The sequence below is a fragment of the Sminthopsis crassicaudata genome, chromosome 2, assembly GCF_048593235.1.
Source record: "Sminthopsis crassicaudata isolate SCR6 chromosome 2, ASM4859323v1, whole genome shotgun sequence".
Taxonomy (NCBI): Eukaryota; Metazoa; Chordata; class Mammalia; order Dasyuromorphia; family Dasyuridae; genus Sminthopsis; species Sminthopsis crassicaudata.
In genome coordinates, this window is record NC_133618.1 from 230,969,727 (window position 1) to 230,983,383 (window position 13,657).

Genomic DNA, 13,657 nt, shown 5'->3' on the forward strand with positions numbered 1-13,657 from the left:
AGAAATAAATCTTGTCTTAATACCTCAAATTAGGGAAGAGATAAAGCAGAGGGGGAAAAAAACACTGCAGACCAATATCTCTAATATCAATAAAAAATATGGAATAAAATATTAGGCAAGAGCTCATAAAAATATATTGAAGAGATACTATACCATGACAAAATTAGATTTATATCAGGAATTCAAAATTAGGAAAGCTTTAAACTTAAGAAACTTAAGAAAAAAGATAATAAAAACAATGAAAATCACATATCAATGTAGAAAAGGCATTTAATAAAATACCATATCATTTTATGTCTAAAAATTTAAAAAGCATAGTATTAATGTACTTTTCCTTAATATGGTAAGTAGTTACCTTCTGAATCCAATTCTTCCTGTGCAACAAAAAATTCGGTTCTACACACATATACTGTAATATATTTAACATATATAAAACTGCTTGCCATCTGGGGGAGGGGGTTGGGGGAGGAAGGGAAAAAATCTGAATAGAAGTAAGTGCAAGGGATAATGTTGTAAAAAATTACCTATGCATATGTACTGTCCAAAAAATGTTATAATTATAAAATAAAATAAAAATTTAGAAAAAAAAATGTTAAGTAGTACTCATCTAAAAACAAGAGCTAGTATCATCTCAAAAAGAGAACCATTACAGATAAGGGACAAATCAAAGATGTATTGTTACCACTTACTTGATTTAGTTCTAGAAATACTTTTTATAGCAATAAAACAAAAAATTAAATGATGGAATTCATTCAGGCAAAAAAGAAAATTATTGATTCTTACTGATAACAAGAGGGTCATAATGAAACTAGATTCATTCAATACAAAAGTTAATAGGAAGACTTAATAAAGTAGAAGATAAAATAAACTCATAAAAATTAACGGCCTTTGGAGAGATTTACATAACTGATGCTAAATGAAGTGAATAGAACCAAGAGAACATTATATACAACAATAACAAGATTATGTGAAGATCAATTGTGATGGACTTGGCTCTTTTCAACAATAGGTGATTTAGACCAATTCCAGTAGACTTATAATGAAGAGAGCCATCTACATTCAGAGAGAGGACTATGGGCACTGAATATGGATTGCAACATATTTTCATCTTTGTTGTTGCTGTTTGCTTGCTTGTTTTTTTTTTTTTTTTCTTTCTCATCTTCCCCCCTTTTGATCTGATTTTTCTTGTGCAGCATGATAAATGTGAAAATATGTTTAGAAGAACTGCATATATTTAACCTATATTGTATCACTTGCTGAAGAGATAGGGAGAGAGGGAGAAAAATATGGAACACAAGGTTTTTGCAAGAGTGAATGATGAAAACTATCTTTGCATGTATTTTGAAAAATAAAGAGCTGTTATTAAAAAGAAAGAAAAAAAATTAATGGCCTTTTTATGTTACCCACAAAAAAGCAGAAAGTGAGAGAAAAAGAAATTCATGCAAAATTGCTACTGGTAGTACCAAATATCAAAGTAGTGGTTATCAAAAATTTAGTATTTGTTAAAAAAAAAAAAAAGTAAATTGGATCAATTGAACAAGACATACAAAATTCAGACGCAAATGAACATAGTAAAATAGTGCTTAATAAATTCAAGGACATAAACTACTAGAATAAGGATTAAATTACTGGATTAAAAATTGCTGGGGAAATTGGTAGACAGACTTAAATCAGCATTTTCATATACTACATAGCATAATCAGATCCAAATGGGTATATGACCTGGATGAAAGAGGTCATATTATAAATTGGAAAAGAATTGAAGGAGATAACTTTCATAACTACGGACAGAAGAGTTCTTAAGCAAACAAAAGATAGAAAGGATTATGTACATTTTCAAATATAACCAACACCCAGGACTACTTATATGAAGTGATACACACCTAAGTGAGCAGAAAAAGAACAATCTTCTATGACAATTTAAAGAAAGATAAATTCTTGAAAAGATAACTCTGATCAATGAGATGACTAATCACAAATCTCTTGCTTTTACACCTAAAAATAATAATTGTGATACCTAACATGGATTTAGCACTTAAAGGTTTACAGCTTATTTTATCTTTTACTTTATTGAGTCTTCCTATTAACTTTGTAACAGGAAAGTTTACTATCTTCATTTGATTCCAAACCCATCCTTAGTTTGTTGTTACTATTTAGTCATTTCAGTTCTGTCCAAATCTCAGTGACCCTATTCTGGGGTTTTCTTGATTAAAGATACTGAAGTAGTTTGCCATTTCCTTCTCCAACCCATTTTTACAGATGAGCAAAAAAAGCTGGGTTACCTGTACAAGGTCACACAATTTGTCCCTGCCTGAGGCCAGATTTGAACTCTGAGACATGCCAAGTCCAGTACTCTATCCACTGGGCCACCTAGCTGCCCCCATAGAGAAGTAGGTGTTATTACAGTCCCCATTTTACAAACGAGGAAACAGCCTGACCAAGTTCACATACTAGGAAGCATCTGAGGCAAGATCTGAACTCAGATCTCCCTGACCTTATAGAGTCTGTGATGTTACCCACTAAGTTTATCTAGCGTCATTTCATTTCTGTATGTCATTGGGCAAGCCACTTAACCTTTCTGGTTCTCAGTTTCTTCAACTCTTATAATTTATAGAATGTAAAATGGTGAAAATACTATGCTTTATAATACACATCAGTCTTCATGGTGGTTCTCTCTCTTTGGACTCTCCAAGTCTATTGGAATTGCCTTGGATCACCTCATTGCTGAGAAGAACTAAGTCTATTATGATTGACCATTACATAATCTTGCTATTACTATGTACAATTTGTACATGGTTTCTTCATTTATATAATATGTAAATTTGTATTTTGTATACTTCTTATCACTGAGACATACATGAGAAATACATTTTCAGACAGGATCCATGTATGAATTTGATTTATTTGACTGTACTTATTTGTTGTAAGAGAAATTTCTAACTGGGAGGGGATACTTATGGGGAGGAAATTGTTGGATAATGATAAGTGTTGAAATAAATAACAAAAGAATGAAAAAGATAAATGAAACATTTTTTAAAATATCCATAAGAGAGCAAAGAGAAGTTCAGAAGGGAACACAAAACAAGCAAGACAATTTTGCTATTATTTTATTACATTTAATCTTTTTTTAGGGAATAGAAGCTTACCACAGCTTTACACATCCTTTTTCCATTCTTTAGATATTGAAATGTTCATTTTTGTCAAATTTATAATAAAAATCTTTTAGAACAAATTAATAATAATTTTTAAGAATGAATAACAGAAAAGAATTCCAAAAATTCATGGGAGGTAATGTTTAAGAGACTACACTGAAATAAAACCCACAGTCCCAGACTTCTCTATATAAAAGTACAGAAATGTACAAAACATGGATATTAAATAGGGTAAACTAATACAAATTAATTCTAGTGCAAAGAGGCATTGTGCTCAGCTTTAGGTGACAGACTTTTTTTTTTTTTTTTTTTTTTTTTTTTTTTTTTTTTTCCTGAGGCAATTGGGGTTAAGTGACTTGCCCAGAGTCACACAGCTAGGAAGTGCTAAGTGTCTGAGTCACATTTGAACTCAGGTCCTCCTGACTTCAGGGCTGGTGTTCTATCTACTGAACAACCTAGCTGCCCCAGGTGACAGATTTTAAAGAAAAATTAAAGTTAAAAACAAAAACTATTCATGGGAGAACAAATTGGATGGTGATGGGCTCTGACACACTGCTATATATAGACTGATTTAAGGAACTGAAGATGTTTTAAAAAGAGAAGAAAAAACTTAAGAAATGTAACAGCTGCCTTGTCCTCCTTGATCCAAAAGGAAAGAATTAGAAGCAATAGGTATTAGTTGCAAAGGGATAACTTCAGGCTTTATATGAGGAAATGCTTCCTAATACTCCCTCTCTTTCCCCCCTTCTTCATCAGGTTAGCACTAAGACTTGGCAGGACAGTGTGTATGGCTAGAATATGGCTTTTCAAAGAGAATATGGCTTCCCCCCCCAATAGTATTTTATTTTTCCTAATACTATAAAGACAGTGTTCAATATTTACTTTTGTAAGATTTTGAGTTCTGAATTTTTTCTCCTTTCCTTACCAAGACAAACAAGCAATCTGATACGTTATGCAATACAATCCTTTTAAACATATGTCCATATTTGTCATATTGTGAAAGAAAAATCAGAACAAAAAGTAAAAAATCAGACCAATGAAAAAGCAAACAACAACAACAACAACAAAAAGATGAAAATAGTATGCTTCAGCCCTGCAATTCATCCTTTGGATGCAGGTAACATTTTCCATCTCAAGTCTATTGGAATTGGATTACCGAATTGCTGAGAAGAGCTAAGTCTATCATGATTGATCATCATAAAATCTTGATACTACTATGTACAATATTCTCCTGAGGGAGAATATTTTTTAAAATATTTTTGTTCCCATTAAGGAACAAAAAAGATAAAAAAGAATTAAAGAAAGAGAAAAATGTTTTACAGACAAACCTACAATATAAAGGGCAAGATGAGAAAAAGAAAAGCAATTGTCAGTTAAAAGAACCAGGAATGTTTAAATTGTGGAATCCAGAGAGGAAGAGATTTAACAGTTTTAATGATGTGGTGTCTCTATCCCTACAACTTAGGGGGTAGTTTGCCCATAATAAATGTTTAATGTTTGTCTATTAAGTTGACAGAAAATAAATAGGCCACAGTTGAAGAGAGATCAAAGATTTCCTAAGGAAACTAACAGGGAAAATAAGGTCAGTTGCCTCTCATCATTTGAAAGATTAATACTATCAATGCTTTCATGTCTCAGCTTGACAATTTAAAGATGTTTGTAATAACTTCCAATAAAGCTTTTAAAACACTGAACTTTCAAAGATCACTTTTAGCAAAATTAGCTGCATTTTCTAATCTTATTACTCTTCTTGGTTTGTTTCAAATACACTTTTAAAATATTTTTTCAGTTGATGAAACCTAATCATTACTAAAATACTGGGATCAATTGCTATCGTCAAAAAAAAAATCCCCCAGCAACAATTTAATTATGGTTCAAAAACTACATTGGCCAAAGGTCATTTTGAAGAAATTACTTATTTATGTAAGTACCTGGATACAGAGAAAAATAAATTTATAAAAGTGATATAAAAGACCATTGTCACTGGAGTCAAAGAACCTGTGTTCAAATTCCCATCTAATATTTGCTATCTGTGTAACAGGGAAAATTCCACTTTCCATCCTTAGGACTATTTCATCATCTGTAAAATGAGGGAAGATAGGTTTCTTCCAAAGTTCAAAAAATTAGAAACTAATTAAAAAAGAAAAGATCACTGAGCTATAGCTAACTGCTGATTCACCAAAAACTAAATTAAATCCAACCAATTCAACAAAGATTTATCAAACACTCAAGAGCATCCATTTGGGCCCCAGGAAAGGCAAAATATGAGTGAAAGACTAAAATGGACACAAAAATCACATGGTAATTCATATTTCTCTAACACTTTAGAGTTTATAAAATGCCTTGTTCATAACAATCCTATGAGATAGGAAAGACAAACTTTTATTTCCATTTTAAAGATGAGAAGATGGAAACTGGGGAAAGAGACTAGCCCCCCAAAATCCCATTGCTACTAAACTGCTACTCAATGTCACGGTTAAAACTCCAGCCAGATAGCTCTGATTGCAACTCCAGTGCCCTTTCCAGGAAACCACAAGAACTGGGCAATTCCACTCCAGCAAGTGTCACTGCTTTTCCATTCACACTAGGGAATACTTCTAGGGATCCCATAACGTAAAAACCCAACATTGTCCTATTACTACTATTATGTCCTAGATGCAAAGGAAGGGGATTTATGTGAGACCAGCGCTTTCAGAGCTCCCGGCGCTTCTCCCCAGAGCGCTTCTCCGAAGATGACTAACTTTCCTAGTTACCTCCGGGAGAGACTTCAGTGAGGCACTAACCTCTCTTTGACACTTTCAACAGTCCAAATCTGCTTCTCTAGTTATTTTAAGCTGTTGGAATTTTGTTTGCTGGTTTCACATGGAGTTTCCCTTCTTCGGTTCCCAACTCTTCGAGTAAGGAAAAAAAAATTGTCTGGGCGAGGCCCCGTTGGGGTCCACCACATGTCTGCATCCGGGACATGGCAAGTTGTAGTCGGGACATGCAAAGCTCTTCGTTTGGAAACCGACAGTGTTTATTCCAGAATAAGCTTCAATTAATAGGAACATTCCAGGAATACACAAGGCATTTTGCTTCACCTCGCCATCTAAGGAGGTAATTATGCAAACCGGGAAACTTTTTTCCCCAACTGCCAAAAAATGTATCCGAACGTTTTCCTTCCTTAAAGGGTGCACCGGACGCGTTAGTGGGAGGTATTCCTGGGCCGAAGCGGAGCGGATCGAAAGCGCCGAACGCAGTCCGCTAGCGCCCGACCCTGGATCTGTCTAAGCACACTAACTTGGAACCTCGAGGTTTCCTAAGGTAATAATGGGAGTAAATGCCCCGTACTCCCCCGTTCACGGCACCACCGTAAGGGAAGAGCTTCGTGAACCTCGGGGCCCGATAACAAGGAGATTGGTTGGCTACCCACCTGTACAAATATATTTTTAAATAAAAGGATAGACATTCCAAGCACGGAGCGCCTCCCCCCCCTCCGCTACGATCCCGGGGCTGCTCCTAACTCCCTCCCCCATCTGTGGCTCAGCCTCTGGGAGGTCCCCCTCCCTCCGGGCGTCAGTTTCCCCGCCGGGAAGAGACGGATCCTTCGACGTCATTCACACTGGGAGGAGGGTTGGGTTTTGCCCATCTCTGTGTCCCGGCGCCTGACACATGGTAGGCGCTTAATAAACGACTGGCTGAAGGCCCCTTCTATGATCCTTCACTGTGCCCTCTCATCCCCCCCACCCTCGGCCAGTCACCTTCTGCTGGGCACCCCCAAGAGCGATAGAAGATCAAAGGGCAGTAGGGAAACTGAGCCCAGACAGCCCCATCCTCCGTTTCTATCCGGTTTTCCAGAGAGTCTCCCGAGAGCCCTCCCCATTCCCGGCCCACCCTCCCCCTCCCCCTCCGCCCCAGGCTCCCCTCCAAGTACCTCTTACCTAAAGAAGGTGCTTTGGGATCTCTCTTAATCAGCTCAGCCTAAGCCCCTCCTCCAATCAGACTCGGTCTGACTGCAGGGAGAAAGCGCTCGGGGCTCTGGAGATCCCTCTCTGGCAGAGCCTCGCACCGACTCCTGCCCTTGTGCTTCCCAGGCGCCGGGCCGCAATGGGGCCTCCTCCGACTCCGTCTCACAGCGCCGCCCGGGGGCCAGGGAACCGTCAGCCGAGTGGCACCGACCGCGGCGGCGGCAAAGTCCGTTGCCCGGGCAACTGGGCGGGGAGAGTGATTCCTCAGGCTCGGAGGCGCTAGCGTTACGGTGGCCGGGATGAGACATGGCAAGCGCGTCCGCCCCCTTCAGCGCCTTCTTTGCACCTTGGGAGAGTGGGACTAAAGTGAGAAGAGTCTGCCTTCCACGGGCTTCCGGACGTGGGTGGATTTAAGAGGGGATTAAGGAAAAGCTGGAGCTGTGAAGTAAAAATGAGAAAGAGCGATGAATAATAATACAATGCCATCAATAATTAATAGCCTTAATATTGATGAGGGATGAGAGTTCGAAGGAAGAGGCGAGGCAGGAATGGGTGGGGCTTCTCCCCAATCATCAATAGTGTCATTGGCATTAATATATACATTAGTTATTAAGAAACCTCTTTATATTTATCAATTATTAATAATTAACTTATAATGGTAATAACTTTTAAAAAGACTTCTTTAGGGACGTCTTCTTTGTGTTTAGGGATGGGGGGAGGTTGAAAAGAGTGAAAATCTCAACCTTTGGCCACAGGCGGGCTGTGGAACTTTAGAAGTCTGCTAGTCCAATGTCCTTATTTCAAAGACGAAAACAGGCTCAGCGAGGAAATTGGGTCATGTGGGTGGCGACTCTGGCGTAGAACTTGCAATGGTCAAGATCTGAATGTGAATCCTGCTTCAGATATTTGTCAAGTGTGTGACTCATGGCAAGCCACGGAAACTCTCCGCCTCCAGAAAACAGTTTTAAGCAGCTGCTATGTGCCGGTCCCTGTGCTAAGAGACACGAAACAGAGAGACTTCCGTCCCCTGGGAGCTTAAAATCTAATGGGAGGAGACGGAGAGACAACACACAAACAAATATATACAAAGCGAGCTATGTGTACCATATAGAAAATGCCCTGGAATCAAGAGGGACTGGGAGAAGCTTCCTATGAGAGAAAAGAAACCAGGGATATCAGAAGACAAGGAATAATCACGGGGCTTTTCCCAAAAAGTTTTGAGAATCAGAGGAAACAATACCTAACAATTCTAGAGCATTTTTTACTGGTGAGGTATTTGGCCTCATGTCAGGAAGACCTGAATCTCCTCCAACCCTGCCTCAGTGAGAGCTGGCCCAGGGGACTCAGATAAAGTGGTTTATCTAGGCTGGACTTGTTGAGTCCTGAGCTAAAGAATCCAACCCTATTCAAATGAAGATCTTCTATTTAATTCAGCCCCATCAAGAACAACCAAAAGCTTATGGAAAAGAGGCAACTTGGAACAACTCCTTGCAGAGGTCCTAATGTGCCGAGCCATGCTAGACTATGCCATGCTATGCCAACAAAACCTCTGCCCACTGGAATAATATTCTCTTCCAGTGCTACCCTGTCCCGTCCCGCGAGACTCAGTCATTCATGGGGAATCGAGGAGGATCCAGCCTGGGGGAGAATGGGCGAGAAAGAAGAGGGAGACCAAGCAGATCTTGTCAAGGTCTCATTTATTGATGGAAACAGCTCAAGTTATATAGGGTAGAGCTAGGTGCAATACATGAGGACAAAGTTGGGAGGGGAAAAGGGGGCAGGGGAGAGTAAAGGTATGTGCTACCTGCGAGAAAGGGTATGGGGGGACTGCAGGAAGGAGCAGACATTCCAGGAGGAGGAGGGGAAAGAGCATCCTGTGGTTACAATTCTTATCTGAGTCTCTAGGGTTGTTAAGCCCTGGACATCTCTGGGGTTAATACAATACCATGGCTATGTGTTTACAAGTGTGGGGGTCGTTGGCTTCTCTAGCCACCTGGTCGCCATCTAATGCTAGATGCAAAGTTTATGGTCTGGTAATATTCCATGACTATAGTTCCCGTCACCGACACTACCCTCTCTTTATCTCCCTCATCTATCTCCCTAATGAGACTTTATGCCTCTCTGTCTGTCAGGATTTCTCTGCCAATAATAAACCTCTTTTTTTAGTCTAGCTTTTTCAGGTTCATAAATTCCTTTATGAAGAATCTCTGCACTTCCAGAAGGGGAGTTCCCAAAACTCCCTACCCATGCACTGAATCCCAAAGGGGGTGGAGGAGAGGCAAACCTCTCCATTTGGTTCTCTGAACCCCAAACCTGCCACTAGATCTCATCATTTAACTCCCTGACCACCAGGAACCCTAATCTCATCATTTGGTTCCCCAACAACCCTAGACCTCATCATATTTTGGTTTCTTGACCAAAGGGATTTCCAAAACTTAAACCTCATCAAATTTATAATAGGAAACAGTTAAGAGAGACCAGGTGCTTCGTGCCACTAATAATGCTATTTTTATGACTTAGAGATGAATTTGAGGATTGGTCTGGTGTGCACCTCATTATTGTTTCAGAAACTTTGTTATCTATAGAAGGCCAGGAGGTAAGAATCCATCCCTGGTCTTAAATCTTAATGTAATTTGGCTTACCAACATCTGTTTTCTTTTTTAATAGCAGAGACATGTTTGGTAATACTATAAATTTGGATTCTAGTGAGTGGAGCAAAACGCAAACACTACTCAATAGACTAAAGATAAATCTTTGAATTTAGGATAGGAAAGAATGTTCACAAGGAGATGAAAACTATTTGGGAGAAAGATACCTGAGATAATGGCATAAAAAATTTAACACTCTATTTACATCTCTGTCTAAGTAACTAAGATTCAGGGCTTAAGGAGTTTAATCATTTGCATCTAGTAGATTTTGTTAGGCTGAAAGAATTTTAATAGAGGTACTTTGTATCAAATCTATAAGCATGTAAGGTATCTATATTTGTGGTTCTGATCAATAAAAAATAACTGAATTTTTTTGCCTGCCCTCCTGATTATCACATTCTTCATCTCACTACAGAGCTAGATTCCAACAGATGTCACTAACCAAGAGATGGTTATCTGACAACCAGCAATGTTTATGGAACTACAGCAGTCCCAAGGCCAGAATCTCTCCTGGAAGCTATATACCTTCAATAGACCTATCTCCTAGGATGGTGAGGGCAAAATGAGGTAATATATTTAAAACACTTTAAATTTTAAAGCCACATAGAAATACTATTAGGTATAATTCTCAGGTAGAATTCAAATTCAGATCTTTCTAGGAATCCAGTTAGCTGCCCATATATTAATATGTAGAGACTATTTCATGTTAGGCCTTGGATAATAGGCCATAAGGGTCCCCCTCACCATTTTTCTTGAAATTAGGTCTGGGAAAACTGAGTTTCAAAAAACCCTAAACCTTGAGGCTCCCCCTTCACATACCATTCAGACACAATGAAAGATAGCAAAGAAAAACAGTATCCAGGTGCCTGTGTTATGCCACCGTCTCCTTGAGCTGTTCTACCTCAGTTTCCCTGCACTAGTTTCCCTTTTTGTCCTGAGTTTCCCTAAATTGTTCTACCTCAGTTTCCTTAACTGTTCTGCCTCAATCCCCTTAGTTGTGACCCCCCCCTCTGGTTCATTAAGACCAGGACCATTTGCTCTAAGGTGGTAAATTTGAGGCTCAAGAGGGAGATCAGACTTCCTGCTCCTAACTCCTTCTGCCCTCAAGAATTTATGGCACTACCCTCCTCTAAATATTCCAAAAGATAAGATTATCTGGGATACCTCCTTGACATCTTTATTTCTGTTTATTCAGACATCCTGACTCTGGCTTCCAGTTTCTCCCATACTGCTAGGATCAAATTTATGGTCCTGAAACTTCCCAGTCTCAATGTTCTGACCCCGCCCCTGCCTTGGTTTACCCCTGTAGCTGAGCCATGTGTGTATATGTGTCACTGAGAATTCACATTCACCACTGGATACTTTGAGACGAGAGTCCTGTCCTGTCAATTATACTCTCCAAGTAATAAAATATTAAAAACTCTCTAATCTCTATCTTGCCTCAGTTTCTCTGGCATTATACCTGCCTCTTTGACTTCATCCTTGTCCAAGGTTATCCTAGAACTTGTCATTGCATCCTCCTCCCTGTCTCCTGTCCTTGACAAGACATCGTTATGCTTTCATATCTTAACAAGATTGTCCTTCCCTAAAATTATGACTCCTATCATACTGACAAGGGGAGCCCAGAAACCCTTTCTCTTTCTCTCTCTCTGACTTCTGAGTAAGCCATGAGGTAAAGCACCTGAGAAGCTCCTTTGAAAGATTCTCCTTGAACTCCTCCTCTAAGAAAGACCACCCCAGGAAATCAAGCATTCTGCTGTCTAGGGGACTGATTGAGTACCACTCCTACTAGCCAAGTTGGAGATTTTAACCCCATTGAATTAGAGATTAGTCCAGAGACACACATTCAATTCCAGGATTTTCTATTCTGATTCCAGCCCAGGCTGCACCCAGCCCCTATCAAGAGCTGCCCCCAGCTTCTAGCCATAAAATGAGCCAACTTGGGGCTCAGTCCTTGCAGAGCACCTAATATGCCATGCCAAAGAACCTCTCTTCCTGGTTTAGCAGCAACTTCTGCCCACTGAAATTGATGAGGTATGAACCTGAGCTTGGAGAAGGAGGAAAAGAAAGAAAGGCAGAGCTAGGCAAGTTCACATGACAAGAATTCACAAACCGAGTTATCTGTGGCACAGAATAGGGAAGTTTATTTCTGGATATCACTAAGAAGAGACTCTCTTAGTGGACAAAAGCCCCTAGTACAATCAGGAGATTTTGTAAAGAGATTTGTTGGTGGTACTTAGTTTTATGGGCAGATCCTAGAGCTTGGGACAATTGAAATAATTGGAGAATTTTAGAATTGAATGGGTAGACTAATCTTTTTTTTTTCCCCCTGAGGCTGGGGTTAAGTGACTTGCCCAGGGTCACACAGCTAGGAAGTGTTAAGTGTCTGAGACCAGATTTGAACTCAGGTCCTCCTGAATTCAAGGCTGGTGCTCTATCCACTGCGCCACCTAGCTGCCCCTGTAGACTTATCTTTACCTCTAAAGAGAACTTAAAGAGTGTTAATAATGGGGGTGGTCTTTCAGGATAACAGAATGAAACAGATGTCTCCAGGAAGAGAAAGTGAAGCTGGTGATTTTGCACAGGTCTGTGTAAAACCTCCTCTCACTTAAATCCACTTGTCTGTCATGGCATCACCTCTCTGATGTTTGCTTCCCTCGGGGTACAGAGGCAAGGTTCAAGGAGGCTTTCTCCTTGAGAAAGTTTCCAGGTCTCTCTTCAGTTTCAGGCTCCCCTCTCAAAATGATATTCTCTTTCAGCATTACCCTCTCTATCTTTTTCATCTATTTCCCTAACAAGACTTTATACCTCTCTGTTGGGATTTCTCTGCTAGAAACTTTATTTCTCTCTGTAGGGACCTTGCCACCAAGGAATTCAGTCTTTCTATTCATGCATAGCAAAGGCTAACTTCCCAATGCCAATAATAACTTTCTTTTACCAGTCTAGCTTTTCGGGTTCGTAAATTCCTTTATGAAGGACCTCTGTGCTGCCAGAAGGGGGTTCTCTGTGCCAAATCCTAAGGGAATCTAAGGGAGCCAAACCTCTTCATTTGGTTCCCTGAACCCCAAACCTGCCACTTATCTCATCATTTAACTCCCTTCCCCCCAGGAACGCTAACCTCTTCAATACCACATAAGTGACCTTGCCTCCCTTATCTCTCAGTTTGAGGATTCCCATCTGGTCAGTACCTCAGTCAAATTGAGATGTATTAAAGAGCTTAGCTTAAAAAGGCCAAGGTTTCCTCCTTCATTCAGGGGCATTCTCTAGGAGTCCTGATCTATATCTATCCATTGGATCCAGATGTCTCTAGGAAGAGAAAGTGAAGCTGGTGATTTTGCACAGGTGTGTGTAAAACTTTCTCTCACTTAAATCCACTTGTCTGTCATGGCATCACCTCTCTGTTATAAACCTCTTTGAGAATGAAGGACAAACAACAACCATCTTTTCTCTATTCCTTTCTAGTTCTGGAATGATCATCAAATGTTCAACTTTACCATTACTTCTAAAATAGGGGAATCAATTTATTCTCTAAAGATTCTACTCATCAACCAAAATACCTTTCACTGGGGACCACACCACTATTATTGTCCAGACTTGCTTTTGTTTTTATAGCCCAATTTGTTTATAGTACTTGGCATTTAGTAAACATTTAATATGTTTTTCATTCATTGCCAGTCTCATTCATTCATTCAGTCTCTCCCCAGCCCACTTGCCTGTTCTTACAAAACCAGTCTTAATGTCACGTCATATATGAATGCTTTTGCTCATTCCTACCATCCCTTTCTTATATCTTATCTACTAGCTCTTTAGCCTTCTTATCCTACTCTAGTTAACATCACATTTCTTCAAATAATCCCCTGAAGTGGTCACATTATTCAAATTCAAAGTTGTACTTTAAATTTCCATTAGG

General features: G+C 39.5%; 1 protein-coding gene across 2 annotated transcripts in view; it reads right to left on the reverse strand.

Moving 5' to 3' along the window:
* The window catches only part of PKIG (cAMP-dependent protein kinase inhibitor gamma), an 88,866-nt gene extending 81,517 nt beyond the window's left edge, over nucleotides 1-7,349 (reverse strand). Inside the window, exon 1 of one of the 2 annotated variants that reach the window (XM_074288517.1) lies at nucleotides 7,073-7,349. The gene's annotated coding sequence lies outside the window, so the exon portion shown is untranslated. The remainder of the gene's footprint in view (nucleotides 1-7,072) is intronic. The other variant, XM_074288515.1, reaches the window with a different exon arrangement.
* Nucleotides 7,350-13,657: the final 6,308 nt, after the last annotated feature.